General features: G+C 40.2%; 1 protein-coding gene across 2 annotated transcripts in view; it reads right to left on the bottom strand.

Moving 5' to 3' along the window:
• ELF2 (E74 like ETS transcription factor 2) overlaps positions 1-19585 on the bottom strand; it is a 96288-nt gene extending 76703 nt beyond the window's left edge. For both annotated transcript variants that reach the window (XM_061191963.1, XM_061191964.1), the window contains exon 1: positions 19405-19585. The gene's annotated coding sequence lies outside the window, so the exon portion shown is untranslated. The remainder of the gene's footprint in view (positions 1-19404) is intronic.
• Between the last annotated feature and the right edge of the window lie 905 nt (positions 19586-20490).

The raw sequence follows: 20490 nt of genomic DNA, 5'->3' as shown, positions 1-20490 counted from the left end.
CTATATTACAAAAGGCTACTATCACTAATATATAAGGAATGCTTAAAATAGAGAATAAAGGACCAAAAAAAAAAAACAAGAGAAAAATATGAAAAACTGTGGTATAAAAAACAACTGTGGTATAAAAAATATGAAAATATGAAAAACACAAACACACAATTCACAAAACCAGATACAAAAATAGCCCTTAAACATAAGAAAAGATGTTCAAATTCACTCATAGAGAAAGGCAAGTTTTTAAAAATTGAAATACCATTTCTCTCATCTATCAGATTGGTGAAAATTAAAATGTATGTAACATTATATTCTGTTGGTAAAACTGTGTACATTTATACACTGCTGGTGGGAAGCAAGGTGACACAACACTTTGGGAGGAGAATTTGGCAATATCTAACAAAACTACATATGTACTTACCTTTTAAAACAGCTTTATTGAGATATAATTCACATATCACACAGTTCATCAACTTAAAGCATATAATTTAAAGGTTTTTAGTATATGAATGAAGTGCCATCATCACCACAATCTAATTTTAGAACATTCTCAGCACGCCCCCCCCAAAAAAAACCCTCATATCCATCAGCAGTCACTCCCCATCCTCCCCCAACCTCACGTCCTTGGCAGTACTAATCTACTTCCTATCTCTAGAGATTTGCTTGTTCTGGCCATTTCATATAAATAGAATTTTAAATATGTGGACTTTTGTGACTGGTATCTTTCACTTAGTACGTTTTCAGTATTCATCTATGTGTAACGTGTATTAGTATTTCAATTCTTTTGTTGCTGAATAATAGTCCATTGCATAGATATATCACATTTTATTTATCCATTCATCAGTTGGTGCAAAGTTGTTTCCACTTTTTGCCTATTATAAAATGATGCTGCTATAAAAATTCATGTACAAGTTTTTGTGTAGACATATGTTTTCTTTTCTCTTAGTATATACCTAGGAATGGAACTGCTAGAACACACAGTAACTCTGTGCTTAATATTTTGAGAAAATGCCAAACTACATCATTGTACATTGTCATCAGCAGTGTGTGAAGGTTCTAATTTCTCGACATCCCCATCAACCCATGTTGTAGGTAATCTGTAATGCAGCAATAGATAATTATTAACACATCATCTTGGTAGATGCAATAAAAATCACTTGATAAATTTTATAATTAAAAGAAAAAAGCAGCCAAGACTCAATGGCAAAATATTTAAAACTTTTCCCCAATACTGGGAACAGAACAAATATACCTACAATTGCCACTTTAATTCAAAACCACACTGGCAATCCTGACCAGCAGAGTTTGATAAGGAAAAATTAAAAGGCATAAGAAATGGAAAGGAAGAGGGACTTCTCTGGCAGCGCAGTGCTTAAGAATCCGCCTGCCAATGCAGGGGACAGGGGTTCGATCTCTGGTCCGGGAAGATTCCCACATGCCACGGAGCAGCTAAGCCCGTGCACCACAACTACTGAGCCTGTGCTCTAGAGCCCGCGAGCCACAACTACTGAACCCATGCTCTGCAACTACTGAAGCCCACGCTCTCTAGGGCTCACACGCCACAACTACTGAGCCCACGTGCTGCAACTACTGAAGCCCACGCACCTAGAGCCCGTGCTCCGCAACAAGAGAAGCCACCGCAGTGAGAAGCCCGCGCACCGCGACGAAGAGCAGCCCCTGCTCGCCGCAACTAGAGAAAGCCCACGCACAGCAACGAAGACCCAACGCAGCCAAAAAATAAATAACATTTAAAAAGAAAAAAGAAATGGAAAGGAAGAAATGAAGCTACCATTGTTTGTAGACGGTAAGACTCTCTACATAGAAAACCCAAAAGAACCTTCAGATATTAGAAGAAGAGGGTTTGCAAGATGTATGGATACAGATCAATGCAGTAAGTCCCCTACATACGAAACTTCAAGCTGTGAACTTTCAAAGATGAGAACGTGCATTCACATGTCCAATCACGTAAGTTAGTTCACACGTCTGGCGTACATTGTCACGTGCGTGCATCCTCTACAAGTGGTTGTGCTTTTGTGTACTTTACTGTACAGTATTGTACAGAGTACAGTAGTACGGTATCTTTATTTCAAGCCCAGGACCCAAATGTAGAATGGTACACAAAGGTTGCAGCAGCCGTTCAGAATGCAATCCAGTGCTACCGTGTCATCTATGACGAGAAAAAAAGAGCTACCACCCAGACATCACTGGATCATTTTTTCAAGAGGGTAGATAGAATTGAATCTAGCAATGAACCAGAACCTGGGCCATCAACATCAGGCGTGAGTGAAATTGCAGCTTGCCCTCCATCTCCTATTGCGGACAATCCTGATTCAGCTCTACCATCTCCCACCTCCTCTCCCTCCTCCAGTTAGGAACTCTCCTGGCCTGTTCAGTCGATGCCAGCCCCTGGATGCCAGCTACTGTACTGTACTACTGTACTTTTCAAGGTACTGTACTGTAAGATTAAAAATGTTTTATCTTTTGTGCTTGTTTTTTAATGTATTATTTGTGTGAAAAGTATTATAAACCTATTACAGTACAGTACTGTATAGCCAATTGTGTTAGTTGAGTTCCTAGGCTAACTTTGCTGGACTAACGAACAAACTGGACTTACGAACGCGCACTCGGAACGGAACTCATTCGTATGTAGGGGACTTACCATATACAAAAATCAACTGTTTCTCTATGTACCCGCAACAAACAGAAAATGTAATTTTTAAAAAGGATATCGTTTACAATAACCACAAAAATATAAGACTCCTAAGACTTGGGAACTCCCCAGCAGTTAGGGAACTGCAGTGGTGAGGACTCAGCGCTTTCACTGCCGTGGCCTGGGTTCAATCCCTGGTCAGGGAACAAAAATCCCGCAAGCCACATGAAGATACCTAAGACTCAATCTAACAAAGACCTCTACAGAGAAAATAAATAAATGTATTGAAAGAAATTAAAGAAATCTTGGGAATTCCCTGGGAGTCTTGGATAGGAAAGCTCAATATCTTAAAGATGTCAATGATCAACAAATTCATCTAACAAATTCAATATATTTCCAGTCAAAAATCCCAAGACGGTTTTACAAAAACCTTGACAAAGATAGTTAAGAAAAAAAAAGGGGGGGGGATGTACAAGAACAAAGGGCAAAAGTGAGCCAAAACCCTCTGGAGAAGAACTGCCCTACCTAGTCTAGTCTATGGTAATTAGACAATAAGTAGTGGTGTAGACATAACCAAATATACCAATGGAACAGAACATAGAGGCCAGAAAAAGACCCACGCATATTGGAAACTTAATATAGGAAGAGGAAGTGTTAAAATCAATGGGGAAAAAAGACTATTAAATGATGCTGAGACAAGTGATTATCCATACAAGACAAAAATTAAATCACCACCTCTCACCATTCACAAAATAAATTACAGGTGTACTAAAGACCTAAATATACAAACTTTTTTCAAAATTAGAAGGAAATATAGAATATCTTCATGAACTCATAGTTAAGGAAAAATTACTAAATACATGGAAAGCAAAAAACAAAGAATTACTAAATGTGACTACACCAATTTTTTAAAAAAATTCATAACAATGGAAACTAAAAACAAAACCAAAAGACAAGACACTAGGAAAAGTAATTCCCCTCCCTCCAAAAAAAGGGGAAAAAAAGAACTCCTACTAATTAATAAGAAATATACACAACCAAAATCTATTGAAGATTTTAAAATAAATTATATTAAGGCATGCATGGCTAAAAGTGATATAAATTCTTGTCAAGGTTCTAGTTCTCGGGAGTTCCCTGGTGGTCCAGTAGTTAGGACTCAGCGCTTTCACTGCCTGGGCCAGAGTTCAATCCCTGGTTAGGGAACTAAGATCCCTCCTGCAAGCCGAGAGGCGCAGCCAAAAAAAAAAAAAAAATGCTCTAGTTCTCATGCTGAATGATGCACTCATGTGTGTTTATCATATTATTAAAAATAAACAAACAACAGCCATTACTGGGCAAATTATTTGTGTCATGAATCAAGGATTATGATTCATCTAATTTTGTACAACTGGGGTCCAAGGAGAGGTTGAAAACTGATTTTATTAGCTTCCCATCTAAAGTGTGAAATCCATTCACATGAATTGGTTCTTTTTAAATGTGTTGTGTAAATTGAATAATATTTACTAATCTTTTGACAAACTCTCTAATTTACAATTTTCCAACAGGTTGTGTTCATTTTTTCTGACTTAATTGCTTCTTAATGCAATTCTTAATTTGTAAGAAAGCTGTGTCAGCATAGGGGGTCACAGTTACCTTATCTGCTATTGCAGCAAATATATCTAAACAACCTAATGGATCAGAAAGAGGAACGGCAATTCCATTTACAGGACATTTCAAGAAAAAGTAAAACTATAGGAACAGAAAACAGATCAGTGGGAAGACGTTATCTCAAAGGGCACAAGGAACTTTTGGGGGGTGGGTGACAGCAATGTTCTATATCTTGACCGTGGTGGTGACTGCATAATGATATGAATTTGTCAAAATCATGGAAATGTAAGGATGAATTTCACTACATGTAAACTAAACTTCAATAAACTTGACTTTAAAAGGAGAGGACAATGCTACAAATGAGAATTTAACCTATTAAAGAGATTCTTATTCAATATTAACATTATCATCATACTAAGAAGAACTGTAGTTTGTAATCTAAACTTATGTACAGTTTGACTCACAACTAGTACCTGCCTATGGAATCAGAAAATTCTCCCCCTAAAAAACCTTATTATTCTTAGCCACTTTATTGGTAAAATTAAACCTTTTAAATTTGGAACTCAATTCCTGAAATACTTCCGGTTCATATTTTCATTGTTCTATTTTTTTAATTATCTACCAAGTCTGACAGGAATTATATATGTAGTTTATAATGCTAATATAATAATAGCCTCAATAGTCTCAACTATGTATTCTTCTATTTCTATGTTACTGAATCAAGCATTTTTATGCATTGTCCTTTCATCCTTGCAATAACACTGTGAAATAGGTATAATTATTCCCCCTATTACATGAGGACTATTTTAACAGTATGCTTTATATTTAAGAGCTAGTACGACTAACAGTTAAGAGCCTACTGACCACTGTATCCCCAGAATACAGTAGGTACTCAATAAATATTTGTTGAATGTTGGCTTTACCTGTGACTACATAATCCTGGGCAGTTATTTATCTCTTTAAACTTCAATATCCTCATTCAAAATAAGATAGTAAAACAACTCTGGGAAGTCGGTGTGTTTAGTTCTTTTAATCCTTTACATAAAGTGCCTGGCACACTATGAGTATTGAATGAATGTAACTTTATTACTATTATGTCTTTGATAGCATCAATCAGAGCTGTATCATATTGCCAAAGCTTCGTATTAAGAATAAAGCAGTAACAGATGATTATACCTAAAACCTAACTGCTCCTCATGCAAAACTGAGATGTTCATTCTTCTAACTTGTTAAAACAAAAATTAGTACATTTTAAAGGGATAAAAAGTAAACTAATGAATCTTTTAAAGAAAGAAGAATCCCCCTCTGAAAATGGAACTAAGTCTAAGCAGTATACAGTTGACAAATATTTGGGCCCACAAGTCAGGGCTGGAAATTATTTGGGCAGAAAGTGGTCATGTCATGGGACTTACTTTAGGGCAAGGTGATTGATCTAGATATTTTAAACTGCATGCTAGAAATTTACAGTATAAGAGAAATTACATGAAATTACTGGAAGAGATCTTAGAGCTCATTTTATAGAAGAAATAGATTGAAGAGGCTAATTGGAAAATTAAGTAAAATATCGATAACTTGCCAACCATAAAACAATTCTGCATTTCAAGAGTCCCATACCATAGATAATAATATCTTAAAATCCTTATTTACTCACGGCCCTGAGTTTTGACACACAAAGTCATAGAATAACACATAGATAAGAAATGAACTTAGATAATCTGTGATTTCATCTAAGTTCTGTTTACGGCATTTTGATGCTTTTCTTGCCAGGCATGTTTTGGTTGTTTTCTTCATCATCCAAAGAACTACAATGGCCAGGTTCCTGGGCATAACCTAACAAATGCTGGTTTGTTCAATTTATTTTGTGATGGTGAAAATCTAAGAGGGAATTATCATCCTAAAATACTCTGAATAATCAAACATTAGAGTTATTTAAAGAACTGATGAGCAAAGAGATGGCAAGACAAAATCAACCTGACTGCGCTACCCACAATTACCACTGGAGCTAAAAATGATACTGCTGCCTAGCTATACTCCTTAAATATTTTTATCCTCCTAATCTCTGTTACCGTTTCACATATGCTCAAATTGTAGGGCAGTAATAATAAAGGCCATAATAAGTATATGGAGGAAGAGATCATATTAAGCACATCTTAGAATCCAACCTATCTTGAGGATGAAGATAAGCAACAAAGGTCTGATTTTTTTTTTTTTTTTTTTTTTTTGGCCACACTGCACAGCATGCATCAAACCCGTGCCCCCTGTAGCGGAAGCAGAGCCTTAACTACTGGACCACCGGGGAAGTCCCCAAAGGTCTCATTATTAATCAGTAACCCTAAACTTATATGAATATTCATTTCTAGACTTATTCTATGAACTATCTGTAAGAAATACTAAATGGTGGAAATAAATGTTTAGCCATGTATATTCTGTGAATAAGCACACTTCCAAATCAAGTAAGAACCAGACAGGAGAATATGTACTAGGAGGTTTGGTTAGGGAAAAAGTAGCAATCAAAGTCACCAGCTTATCCCCTGACCATTGCACAGACGTTTAAGAAGTCTCAAATATGGTCACAATAGCCTCTTGTACATCCAAAGAGAGACACATAAAAGACTTAAAAGACTTGTTTCAAATGGCTTAAGGTAGTCAAGCAACTGCTTTACAGGAAGCTGAAGCTAGAGGTGATCAGGGTATGTGGCAGATTCCCAGTCATCAAGAAGCCTAAAATCTACTTAGGTTCTATTCAACAAAGCAAACTGGGAAAAGTTTTCTTTTTGAAGGAGAGATAAATTGCCAATCCAGCAACTGCCATCCTCAAGACCCTAGTGCAGGACTTCCCTGGTGGCGCAGTGGTTAAGAATCCGCTGGCCAATGCAGGGGACATGGGTTCGAGCCCTGGTCCGGGAAGGTGCCGCATGCTGTGGAGCAACTAAGCCCATGTGCCACAACTACTGAGCCTGCGCTCTAGAGCCCGCGAGCTACAACTACTGAGCGCACGTGCCACAACTACTGAGCCCGTGCGCCCAGAGCCCGTGCTCCGCAACAAGAGAAGCCACTGCAATGAGAAGCCTGCGCACCGCAACAAAGAGCAGCCCCCGCTCGCTGCAACCAGAGAAAGCCTGCGCGCAGCAACGAAGACCCAACGCAGCCATAAATAAATAAATTTATTTATTTATTTAAAAAAAAAAAAAAAGACCCTAGTGCAGATAATTCTAAAACCTTCGCCAAGGGCTTCCCTGGTGGCGCAGTGGTTGAGAGTCTGCCTGCCAATGCAGGGGACGCGGGTTCGAGCCCTGGTCTGGGAGGATCCCACATGCCGCGGAGCAACTCGGCCCGTGAGCCACAACTGCTGAGCCTGCGCGTCTGGAGCCTGTGCTCCGCAACAAGAGAGGCTGCGATAGTGAGAAGCCCGCGCACCGCGATGAAGAGTGGCCCCCGCTTGCCGCAACTAGAGAAAGCCCTCGCGCGGAAACGAAGACCCAACACAGCCATACATACATACATACATACATACATAAAAAGAATGTAAGCAAACAAGAATAGCATTAAAAAAAAAAAAAAAAAATTAAAACCTTCGCCAACTTCTTCACTACCGTGACTTAAAAGGAAGCAAAGAACTGCTCTTCACAACAACCTTTTTTAATATTCTGGTTTGACAGGATATGAATTCATTAATGTGAATTTATCCTAGAGGTAACTCGATAACTAGCTTAGCTTAGAGTATATTTTCTTCTTCTTCCAAACAATGAAGGGATAACAGTAGTTAACATTTACAGAGCATTTACTCTATGCCAGCATTATTCTAAACTCACTACATGTATTAATCTATTTAATCTACACAATCCTACAAAACAGGTATAATTCCCCATTTTACATTTGGGGAAACTGAGGCACCGGGCGATTTTTAAGTAAGAATTTCAACCTAAGCTGTCTGGCTCCAGACTCTGTGCTCTTAAAGTTTTTCTGCCTCATGATTATACAGGTGTTTTTAACATTGAAACTGTGAACGAATCATATAGAACCTCTCCCACCCCACCCCTGGGAGATTTTTCTACCTACTTCCTTTATTGACTCATAACATGAGCTGATTAGAAGGCTTAAAATATGCTAAATGGGAATTACATCTACCTTATCTACATAAGCATACACATTTTTTTTCCCTTTCCAAAAAAGGGGGTGGCGGGAGGAGGGAATTAATTATTTAACTCACAAATTCTCTCATATAAGTTCTGTAGGCCTTAGGGAGAAAGTGACAGTATCAGAAATTCTTTCTCCTTTGGCTTTAGGGTTGAGCTTTTTTTTTTTTAACATCTTTATTGGAGTATAATTGCTTTACAATGGTGTGTTAGTTTCTGCTTTATAACAAAGTGAATCAGCTATACATATACATATATCCCTATATCTCCTCCCTCTTGTGTCTCCCTCCCTCCCACCCTCCCTATCCCACCCCTCTAGGTGGTCACAAAGCACCGAGCTGATCTCCCTGTGCTATGCGGCTGCTTCCCACTATCTATTTTACGTTTGGCAGTGTATATATGTCCATGCCACTCTCTCACTTCATCCCAGCTTACTCTTCCCCCTCCCCGTGTCCTCAAGTTCATTCTCTACGCCTGTGTCTTTATTCCTGTCCTGCCCCTAGGTTCTTCAGAACCATTTTTTTTTTTTAGATTCCATATATATGTGTTAGCATATGGCATTTGTTTTTCTCTTTCTGACTTACTTCAGAGCTTATTTTTTATTTGTTTTTGACTTACTTCAGAGCTTATTTTTTATTTGTTTTTTAGAAAGAAATGTTGGCCTGCAATTCTGTATTAGCAAGAAACAAAGATTCTCAGGTATAGACTTTATATGCTAATTAAGATTTACCCATGTTTACCTGGAACCAAAATATAAACTTTCTCATAATGTTAAATAAAAAGGCCCCTGCAGAAGCAACTAGGAGAAAATGTGCACCCAGTCTCTCACTCTGAAGCCTAAACCCTAACTATTTACAAGATTATCTCCCTTTACCTAATTAAGCCAAGGTTTATACCTCCCCCACAGGCCCTGGATCATGGGTCCTTACAGGGCCTGTAGAATGTATAATGAATAGATCAATGAACAAATGCATGCTTATTCTTATTTGAAGGACTAAATATCATCTTCTCCATTGTACCTGCGACTCTAATCACTGGGCAAGAATCTCTGCCATTATTGCTCAAAACCAGATTTCCTCTGTCTTAGCTTTCACTCCTTTCCTTCTTTCTAAGATACATCTATGTGATGAACTCATCTGCCAGTCACAGATGGAAATTGGAGTGAGAGGAAATGCTTGGTCTTGAGAATCTTCCTAAATTTTACTCTATAATTTGATATGAACTATTACAAATCATTTCATAATGCAAATTGTTCCTTGAAAGTGAAATGTATTGTTGACCCTCTTTATGGCAGATATGCTCCAAGATGGTTCCCAATGACCCCCCACATTTTTGTATTCATGCTCTTGTGTAATCCCCTCCCCTTAAATGTATGATAATCTTATTGGTTCACTTGTTATGAACAGTATAAAAAAAAATTTTTTTTAATTAAAAAAAAAAAAAAAAAAAAGAATCTCTGCCATTGCTATAACTGCACTACAAATTAAAAGTTTTACAGATATTGGGTTTTTATTTTATTTTTAGATAGTTAAATTTCAAGGTAGAAACATCAGGAAAAAGTTACTTTCCCTTCTATTCTTTATAAAGCTAAAATCATTCACAGAAAATCCTAGAAATATTTCTTCACACTCAGAAGCTGTTAAACAATAAAATTATAGGACTTCCCTGGTGGCGCAGTGCTTAAGAATCCGTCTGCCAATGCAGGGGACACGGGTTCGATCCCTGGTCCGAGAAGATCCCACATGTCACAGAGCAACTAAGCCCGTGCACCACGACTACTGAGCCTGCACACTAGAGCCCGCATGCTGCAACTACTGAGCCTGCGTGCTGCAACTACTAAAGCCTGCGTGCCTAGAGCCCATGCTCCGCAACATGAGAAGCCACCACAATGAGAAGCCTGCGCACCACAACAAAGAGTAGCCCCCGCTCGCCGCAACTAGAGAAAGCCTACACGCAGCAACGAAGACCCAACGCAGCCAAAACTAAGAATAAAATTATATACTGGGCTATAAATTAACTCTTTCGTCAAGAATGAAGGTCACTGAAATATTTTTCCACTGTTTTCCCACCACACTTAGAAAAAAATCTAAACTCTTTAACATGGTCTTTATAAAGATCAACCCAGGGGTAGCCCACCCCTCCTCTCTGATCTCATTCATCCCTCATTTCTCTTTCACTGGCTTGCTGAGCTCCAGCCACACTGGCCCTATTCCTACAACACACCAAGCTTATTCTGCACCTCCTGTTCTCTAGGCTACAAGGGTCTTCCAGATCATCCACAGACTGAATCCTCCTCACACATCATGCAGATCTCACTTCAAATACCACCTCTTCAGAGAGACATTTCCTTCATGGCTCCCCTCCCCCAAATAATATCACATTTCCAGGTAGCTGCCCCATCATTCTCTATTTGAGATCGCATTACCCTATTTGTTCACTATATTTAACATTCTCTAAAATTATCTTGTTTATATGTTTAATGCATGTCTCCTCTAACAGAATATAAGGTTCCATGAGAACAAGTACTGCATTTATCTTATTTACTACAATCTCTCAAGGACCTAAAATGAATAATACTATACTACTGAATGTACAGGCTCATATGAAGATTTTGATATCTTATAACCATTCTAACTCATTATATGGCTCTCTTAGGCTTCTTCCATTTTTTCCTACCCATTAGCACCTACCATGAGAGAATTAAACAGAAAGAAATATGGACAAACAAGTAGACTTTATACTGTATGATCAGTTCAGGGAATGAACTAAGGTTTCAGAATTAATGGCATGTCTTTCAAATTGTACACTGATCCTACTTATCAATAAACACTAGTAATTATAAGTAAACTGTTAATTACGTTTGAAAAGAAACTATCAGATAAAATTTAGCATTTATGAGCAATATACTTTCATGCATATCATGAAATACAGATGAAAATATTGAATATAATTTAGAAATAAAGCAAACTCCATTTTAGGATTTAACACATAGTTTAGATATCATCTTCTATCTAAAATTTAATTTTATCTCCAAATAAACAAACCACATTTAAAGAATTAAAGGAAAGTATGACAACTGTAACTCATATAACTCATATCAATAAAGATACAGATATTATTTTAAAAAAGAATAAAATGGAAATCCTGGAGTCAAAAAGTATAACAATTCTAGAGTTGAAAAGTATTAAGAACCAAAATTTTAAATTCACTAGCAGAGTTCAAAAAGCAGATTGGAGATGACAGAAGAAAGAGCCAATGCACTTGAAGATATATCAATAGAAATTACCAATTCTGAAGAACAGAAAAGAATTTTTTAAAAAAATCTTTTAATGAACAGAGCCTCAGAGACTTAGGAATACCATCAAGCATGCCAACATACATGTAATGAGAGTCCCAGAAGAAAAGGAAAGAGAGAAAAGGATAGAAAAAATACTTGAAGAAACTATAGTTAAAACTTACCAAATGTTTAAAATATGGTAATCTCTACATTTAAGTTTACAGAATCCAAAGTAGGATTAACACATAGAGATCCACACCTAGACATACCACAGTAAAATTGTTGACTAAAGACAGGAAATCTTGAACGCACAAAAAGAAAAATAACTCATCAGAAACAATGAAGGCCAGAAAGCAGGAGATGACATATTCAAAATGCTAAAAGGAAACAAATGTAACAAAGAATTCTATATCCAGCAAAACTATTCTTCAAAAATAAAGGCAAAATAAAAACAATCCCAAGAAACAAAAACTGAGATAATTCATTAATAACAGACTTTCCTTACAAGAAATCCAAAAGGAAGTCCACCAGACTGAAAGGAATGACCAGCCCATAACTCAAATACATAAAAAGAAATAAAGATCACATAAACAGTAAATACATGGTAAATATTAAAAAAAAAAAAACTTTAAAAATACTTGTTCTTCCCTTAACTATCTTTAAAGACATACAGTTGCATTAAAATATTATAAAACTGTATTGTTGGGCTTCTAGAACATAAAAATTTAATATGCGTGACAATACTAACACACAGGATGAGGGAGAAAATGGAGCAAATTTTCTATATTTTACTACAATTAAATTAGTCAATTCTGAAGTAAACTGTAATAAATTAAGACACACACTGTAATCCCTTAAGCAACCTAAGAAAATAACTAAAAAATCCAGTTAAGAAACTAACAAAGGAATTAAAATGATACCCTGGAAAATATCTACTAACTCCAGAACAGGGAGTAGAAGGCAATCAAAGAAATAAAAAAGAAATGAGACGTATGGAAAGTAACTAGCAAAATTGCATAAATCTGAATATCAACTATTACATTAAACGTGAACAGATTAAACCTTCCAATCAAAAGGCAGAAGTGGTCAAACTATTTTTTTTTAAATACGCATTTTAACTATATACTGTAAGATGCACTTTAGATTCAAAAACAAATAAGTTGAAAGCAAAAAGACAGAAAAAGATATAGAATGCAAACAGCAAGCACAAGAGAGCTGGAGTAGCTACACTAACACCAGACAAACTACTACTATAAGATGTATGTATGTGTATTATTGTATATGTATATCATACCTAACACCAGTGCCCCAAAAATATGAAGCAAAAATTGACAGAACTGGCCTTCCCTGGTGGTGCAGTGGTTGAGAATCCGCCTGCCAATGCAGGGGACACGGGTTCGAGCCCTGGTCCAGGAAGATCCCACATGCCACGGAGCAACTAAGCCCCATGCACTACAACTACTGAGCCTGCGCTCTAGAGCCCGTGAGCCACAACTACTGAGCCTGCGTGCTGCAACTACTGAAGCCCGCACGCCTAGAGCCCATGCTCCACAATAAGAGAAGCCACTGCAATGAGAAGCCCACGCACTACAAGGAAGAGTAGTCCCCGCTCACCACAACTAGAGAAACCCCGCACGCAGCAACGAAGACCCAATGCAGCCAAAAATAAATAAATAAAATAAATAACTTTATAAAAAAAAAAAATTTGACAGAACTGAAAGGAAAAATAGACACTTCAATAATAATAGAAATTTTAGAATCTCACTCTCAATAATTAATAGAATAGCTAGACAGAAAATAAGCACAAAGAACCAACTTGACCTGACACCTATAAAACATTCCACCCAACAAAACCTTTCTAGCACACATAGAACATTCTTTTTTTTTTCTTCTCATTTTATTTATTTATTTATTTTTTTGGCTGTGTCGGGTCTTAGCTGCAGCATGAGGGATCTTTCGTTGCCGCGCACAGGCTTCTTTAGCTGTGGTGCGTGGGTTTCTCTGTAGCTGTGGCATGTGGGTTTTTTTCTCTCTCTAGTTGTGGTGCGTGGGCTCCAGGGCGCATGGGCTCCGTAGTTTGCGGCACACAGGCTCTCTTGTTGAGGCGCGGGGGCTTAGTTGCCCCACGGCACGTGGGATCTTAGTTCCACGACCAGGGATTGAACCCGTATCCCCTGCATTGGAAGGTGGATTCTTTACCACTGGACTACCAGAGAAGTCCCGAACATTCTTCATAATAGATTACATACTAGGCTGTATGAATGTCTCAATAAATTTAAAATGAGAAAAATACAAAGTATATTTTCTTACTACAGGGGAATTAAACTAGAAATTAGCAACAATGAAATTTAGGGAATCCCCAAATAATTGGAAATTAAACAATACGTTTCTAAATAACCCATGGGTCAAAGAAGAAATCACAGAGGAAATTAGGAAATATGAACGAAAATTTTAAAAAGCAGAACATATAAAAACATATGGCAGCTAACAATGTTTAGAAGGAAATGTAGGCCTATATCAGAAAAGAAGAAAGATCTCAAATCAATAACCTAAGCTTCTACCTTAAGAAACCAGAAAGAGAAAAGCAAACAAAATCTAAAGCAAGCAGAAGGGAGGAAATTATAAAGATTAAAATGGAAATCAGTGAAGTAGAAAACAGAAAAACAACTGGGAAAAAAACAATTACACCAAAACTTCTTACTTTGAAAAGAGCAACAAAACTGACAAACCTTTAGCTAAAATGACCAAGTAAAAAAGAGAGAAGACACATGCTGCCAAAATTAGGAATGAAAGAGCAACAACACTACCTATGCTTGCAAAATTAAAAGCATATATAGGAATACTATAAAGTGTGTGCCAAACATATTAAATAGCTTAGATGAAATAGACAAATCCCTAGAAACACAATTACCAAAACTAATAATTCAAAACTTAGCAAAAAATCTGAATAGATCTATAACAAGTAAAGAAACTGAATTAGTAGTTTAAAAATTTCCCAAAAAGAAAAATCTAGGCCCAGATGCCTTACTGGCAACTTCTATCAAATATATTCAAGGAGGTAGCAATACCAATCCTTCACAAACTCTTATAGAAAACAGAAGAGGGAACACTTCCGAATTTTTTCTGGGATTAATATGTATTACTATGTTACAAAATCCAAAGACATCACAAGAAAACTACAGACCAGTATCTTCCATAAATATAGACACAAAAATGTTCAATTAAACATTAGCAAACTAAATCCAGCAACATATAATAAGAATTATATACCATGACCAAGTGGGATTTATCCCAGGAATATAAGGCTGGTTTAGTTGCTAAAAAATCAATTAATATTATACACTATATTAGTGGAATAAAGGACAGAAACCACATGATCATCTCAGACATTAAGGTGACCAACCATTCTGGTTTGTCTGGGACTGAAGGGTTTCCCAAGATGCAGGTCTTCCAGCACTAAAACCAGGATAGTCGTGAGCAAACCGCGACAGCTGGTCTTGCTAAGAGATGCAGAAAAAGCATCTGATAAAATCCAATACCCATTCATGATAAAAACTCTGAACAAAATAGAATTAAAAAGGAAACTTCTACCACGTATAGAAATCTGCTATACAACACTCTGTTTATAGTTAGCAACACTGCACTGTATTCTTAAAAAGTTAAGAGGGTAGATCTCATGTTAAGTTTTCTTACCACAATAACATTTTTTTAAATTTTTAAGTAAAAGATTTGTACACTGAAAATTTTAAAACATCACTCAGAAAAATTAAAGATCAATAAACTAAAAAAAAAATTTCATGTTCATGTATTAGAAAACTCAATATTGTAGGATGGTAATTCATCCCAAACTGATCTACAGATTCAATGCATTCCCCATCAAAATTCCAAAACTTTTTTCACAGACACTGACAAGTCGATTTTAAAATTTCTATATATAACCCACAATAGCCGCAATTTTCAAAAGTAAGAACAAAATTTAAGAGCTTACACTACCTGGTTTCATAAATTACCATAATGCACAGTAATCAAGACAGGGTGGTACTAGCCAAAGGACAGACATACAGATAATGAAACAGAATTGAAAGTCCAGAATTAAATACTTACAATTACAATCAATGGAGAAATGACAGTCTTTTCAACAAATGGTGCTAAGACAACCCATATATACCAGGTGAATTTAGACCCTTATTTCACACCATACACAAAAATTAACTCAAAATAGATCACAAACCTACATATAATAGCAAAATCTATAAACATCTAGAAGAAAACAAAGGAGAAAATCCTCAAGATCTTGGACGAGGGAGAGTTCTTAAAACAACAAAAGCATGATCCATAAAAGAAAAACTGGGAAATTAAGCTCCATCAAAATTAAAACTTTTGTGCTTCAAAAGACTCCAGTAAAAATGAAGAAAAGAAAAAAGCCACAGACTGGGAGAAAATATTTGTAAATCATGTATTTAAGGAAGGACTTACATCCAGAATGTATAAAAAACTCTTATAACTCAATTATAATAAGACAACCGGCAAAAGATTTGAATAGCTATTTCACCCAAAAGGATATATGAATGAATAGCATATGAAAAAATGCTTAACACCTTACATCTTTAGGAAAAGTGCAAATTAAAATCACAATGACTTAAACACTTCACACCCAGTACAATGGCTAAAATAAAACAGACAGACAATAACAAGTGTTGACAAAGGTGTGAAAAAACTGTAACTCTCACACATCGCTGTTAGGAATATAAAATGTAAGGCCACTTTCAAAAACAGTTTGGCAGCTTCTTAAAAAGTTAAACAGATGACCCAGCAATTCTATTCCTAGGCATCTACCCAAGAGAATGAAACCATATGTCCACATAAAGACTCGCACTCAAACTTTCAAGCTTCATTATTTGCAACAATCAAAAACTGGAAACAATCCAAATGCCCATCAACTGGTCAACAGATAAACAAAATATGGTATAACCACACATTAAAATATTCAGTAATAAAAAGGAACAAAATACTGACACATGCTACAATATGGATGACTCTCCAAAACACTATGCTAAGTGAAAGAAGCCAAATGCAAAAGACTACATATTGTACGTTTCCATTTATATGAAAGATAAAGGAAAATCTACAGAAACGAAACACAAATCAGTGGTTGCCTGGGGCCAGGAGTGAGAATAAGGGTTAACGGCAAACAGGCTAGAGAGAATTTTCAGAAGTGATAACACGTTCTAAAATTGGCTTGTGGTGATAATTTAAGAACTCAATATATTTATTTAAAAAATCACTGAATTTTCACTCAGGATTAATTTTTGGTATTAAATAATAACTCAAAAAGCTAATTTTTTAAAAAAGTGTATATATCCAAGGGAAATGAAAACATATCCACACAAAAACTTGTACACAAGTGTGCATAGCAGCATTACTTGTAATAGCTAAAAAGTAGAAACTCAAATGTCCATCAACTAATTAATGGACACATAATATGTAGTATATCCATACAATGGAATATTACTCAGCAGTAAAAAGAAATGAAATAATGACACGTTACAATGTGGATGAACTCTGAAAACATTATGCTAAATCAAGGAATGCAATTATGGAAGATCACGCGTTGTATGATTCCATTTATAGAAAATGTCCAGAGTAGGCAAATCTATAGAGAGAAAGTAGTTAGCGGCTGCCTAGGGCTGGGGGTTCTGGGGGGAAATTGAGAGTGACAGCTAATGGGTATGAGGTTCCTTTTCGGGGGGTGATGAAAATGTTTTAAAACTGATGATGGTGATAGTTTCACAATTCTGTGAATATATTAAAAACCACTGAACTGTACACTTTAAATTGGTGAATCGAATGGTAGGTGAATTATATCTCAATAAAGCTGTTACCAACAACAACAGCAATAAACCTCGATGTACGATCTGTTTGCAGGTGAAGCCATCAGCGCTGGTAAGGCCCTACCACAGCTGCAGTTACCCACCTATCTACTTAGGACAGAAAAATCTCAAAGTTACAAATTCTTTCCAACCTACTGTGATTATTTCGTAAATGAGTTTATGTGTCTGAAATGAAAAGCAATGATTTATCAAAGCAATTAGTTCAGTCACTAAGCTTAAAAAACAGATTGATATTAAATTTTCAAATTTCAAATGCCCCAGATATATCAGTTTTCTACTTCGTGTGTTTACTAGGAGATACCTCAATAATATTCATATGAGCTCACTGTGCAAACTGTATTACATCATATTTAAACTTTACTCCTAAACCCCTTTAAATGTAATTCAATAGTTTCCAGTCTTATATAAAGTCATTCTACCTTTGGAAGAAAGGAAGAAACTCTGAAGCTCAAATATCCAAACCTATCTTAGTAAAGCATACATTCTTCTGTGCATTCTGTCACTATCCTGTGATTATGGCACTAGACAAAGTACATCATTTATCTCTCGATACAGACCCACAGATAAAAAGAAAAGGCAAATCTGATTACCAAACACCAGATTACTGTTCTATCGTCACCGGATTAAAATTTAAACCACACGGCTGAAATAAATGTTCATGAAGACAAAAAAGGGGGTGAAATTCAGTTTTACGATAAAGTGTTCCCTTCTTACTCCTTTAATGAAGTACTAAGAACGTAAAGAAAGGCTATTCTGCACCGTAGCCAGCTCCTAGAAAAAAGAGAGCCCGGGATGCTGGCACATGGGAAACACTAGAAACTATGCAATCTGGATTACTCCTGGGGTAGTGGAATATTTTCCTTTATTGACATGGAATAAAAATGCCCAAGTAGAGCAAGAGGGGACTCGGCTGCCCTGCTCGCAAAGCTCGCAAAGCTGCTCGGGCGGTCAGTACCAGCCCTGGCCGAGCCCTCACCGTCCTCCTCCCGCGTCCCCCCCCCCACCCCGCCGCCCCGCCAACATCCAGGAGCAAGGTCCCTGAGGGCCAGCTTCGCGAAGAGAGGATCCAGAAGGCGGTCACTGAACGCGCGTGTTACAGAGCCCGTTTTTGTTTTGTTTAAAAAGCAGATTCCTATCAGAGCCCAGCCTCCCCACTCCCGGAGGGATAGGGGGAAGTGGCAGCAGGGGGACGGCGTGCAGAGCGAGAATAAAAGAACGACCGCGTACAACCTGCCGTGCCAGCTAACAGCGGAGGGCAGGAAAGGTAAGAGGCGGCGATGAGGCCCGACGGGAAGGAAACTGGTCTCCAGCCCTCCACGCCACCCCACGCGGCCGGAGCCTCCCAGGTCCCGCCCCGGGCTCGCCGCCCTGCCCCGGCGCCGGCCGCAGCCTCCCGCCCTCCCCGACCCTCCCAGGACGCGCTTCCTCCGGAGCCGGACCCCCGCCCTGGCCTCCTCGCGGGATAAGGCGGGTCAGTTCAGTCCGCTTCTCGGCAGAGGTGACTCGCGCGGCGGTGTAAACACTGCGAGACCAGCTGCGCGCGGCCCATCCCCCCCGCCGGGGTCCGTAACCTCTTCGCGCAGCCCTGCCCGGCGCCCCGCGCTCTCCGCGGGCGGGCGCACCGCCCGCCTTCCCCTTTCTCCAAGTCCCGCTCCCCGACCGCTGCCCGGGGGCACTCAGCCTCCTTCCCCAGCTCCCGGCCGGTGTCACCGCCACAGCCTCCGGAAAACCCTCCGCAAACCCCGGAGCCAACAACACAGGCGCGGGGCGGGGGCGCGGAAGGAGGCGGTGGCACTCGGGACGGCGAGGGTTTCTCGCCGCACCCTCCGCGCTCCCTCGCACCAGCCTCGGCGGCCCGCGCGCTCTTACCTGTTCTCCGCGTCGCCCGGGAAGACCGCCGCGTCGCCTTCCCTCCCGGCAGGGCCGCGGACTAGCCGCCGCCGCCGCCGCCGTTGGCCGGGCGTCCGGAGGGAGCCGGGGCCTCCCCGGCTGCCCGAGCCGCTCCACTGGGAGAGGAGGAGACAAAACAGCGGCGCGCCGCCCCGCGCAGAGCCCCCCGCCCGCGCCGCCCCACCGATCCCCCACCCCACCAACCGCCGAGGCGACGGCGGCGACACTGAGCCCGGCGCGGGGAGCAATGATGGCCCCCGCCCTCGCCCCGCTCCCGGCCCCCTCCCTCCACCCCCCGCCTCGGCTCCTCCCCCTCGGCCTCCAGCCGCCGCCGCCAACAGGACAGTCGAGTCCGCCTCCCCAACCCCGCCCGCTCCGAGCGCTCCTCCCCTCCCCACGCGGCGAGGGGGGGCGGCACCGCCAGTCACCGCCGCGCCTGTCAAACCCGGGCCGGCTATTTATACCCCGCGGGGCCCCGCCGCCCTCGGCCCCCACCAGCCCGCCCACCAGGCCTCGATGGCTCTCTCGAATCTCGCCCGCCCTGTAGCCCCCAACTTCTCCCAAGCCCGCCTTCTCAGGTAAAGACTCTCGCCACTTGTCCCGCTCCCTGCTCGGGGCTCCCCCATCCCGCTCCCGACTCCGGCCCCGGCCCGGGACTGGCGCGGGGGCTCCCGAGCGCGGGCAGGCGTGTAGGGGCGCGCGTGCACCTGCAGCGGCCGCCGGCCCGAAGCGCACGCACACACCCTCGCCACTCTCTGAGGTCCCCCGCGGGCGCCGCGGCTGTCACCCCATCCCCAGCTCCGGACTCCCGCCCTTCTCCTCAAGGGACGGCTCTGCACTTGGGCAGCCTGACAGTCACTGGGGGCCGGAGGTCGTTGAAACTCCTAGCCCGGGTCCCTCCTGTCTCGACTCCAAAGCCTGGGCTAAGTAGAAGGTGGGGCCGCGGGCGGGCCGGAGCGCGCCCCCGGCCCCGCCCCCGGCTCGTGACGCTCGTGGAGCCCCGCCCCGGCCGCCTCGCGCCCCTCCGCGCCGCCCTTTCCTCCTCCTCCTCCTCCTCCTGCTCCC

Source organism: Eubalaena glacialis, chromosome 5 (genome assembly GCF_028564815.1).
Source record: "Eubalaena glacialis isolate mEubGla1 chromosome 5, mEubGla1.1.hap2.+ XY, whole genome shotgun sequence".
In the NCBI taxonomy this organism is placed as follows: domain Eukaryota; kingdom Metazoa; phylum Chordata; class Mammalia; order Artiodactyla; family Balaenidae; genus Eubalaena; species Eubalaena glacialis.
Note: the sequence above shows the minus strand (reverse complement) of the source record. Positions and strands in the feature narration are given on the sequence as shown.